At 40.6% G+C, this 747-nt stretch overlaps 1 non-coding gene across 1 annotated transcript; it reads right to left on the bottom strand.

The window, feature by feature from the left end:
- Positions 1-248: 248 nt before the first annotated feature.
- LOC111818348 lies at positions 249-355 on the bottom strand. Its single transcript, XR_002822367.1, has one exon. It is a non-coding gene; the product is annotated as a U6 spliceosomal RNA (small nuclear RNA).
- Positions 356-747: the final 392 nt, after the last annotated feature.

The raw sequence follows: 747 nt of genomic DNA, 5'->3' as shown, positions 1-747 counted from the left end.
GGCAAGCGCAAGGGCCTGAGTTCAATCCCCGGTTCCGAAAAAAAAAAAAAAAATCTTTCCTTTGTATCTTTTTGTTTAATTTTAATTTTAATTTTTTTTGTCCTGTCAGAGGTGAATATTCTATTGGCATCTAAATACTATAGGTGTTTGAATTCAACTAAACAATCTAACACTGTCTAACAGTCTATAATATTAGTGGGTTATCCTCAGAAGTTATTGATTTGAGCCTTTTACAGCTCATCGTATTAAAAAATATGGAACGCTTCACGAATTTGCGTGTCATCCTTGCGCAGGGGCCATGCTAATCTTCTCTGTATCGTTTCAATTTTAGTATATGTGCTGCCGAAACAAGCACTGGAAAAGGTTTTAAATATAAATCAATGGACCTAGTCCTAAGAGCTTAGATGTGAATAAGAGTGACTACTTCCCCTTTATTTTCCAATGAGTTAAAGTATTACACCAGAGGACAGTCCCTTAGAAGTCTGAAATTCTGCTGCTGCACAATCCTATCTTCTTTATTCAAGAAATCTGACATTGCCTTTAGAGTCCATTCCTGAAACCAACTTCTTGGGGCACTAGCAAACCATTGAGGCAAAAGAGGATAAAGTTCCAGACGTGTTGGGGGGTGGGTAGCAGCAGTTGGGAAGCCTGACAGTCCAGTAGCTTCTTGACCACACCGGGGGACACCAAGGTACCTGAATCCTGGAAGCAGGATGACTCTCAGTGCCCAGAAATCCAGGGCCCCTT

This window comes from Octodon degus, unplaced genomic scaffold, assembly GCF_000260255.1.
Source record: "Octodon degus isolate 3935 unplaced genomic scaffold, OctDeg1.0 scaffold00088, whole genome shotgun sequence".
Lineage (NCBI taxonomy): Eukaryota > Metazoa > Chordata > Mammalia > Rodentia > Octodontidae > Octodon > Octodon degus.
This window is presented reverse-complemented; position numbering and strand designations above follow the sequence as displayed.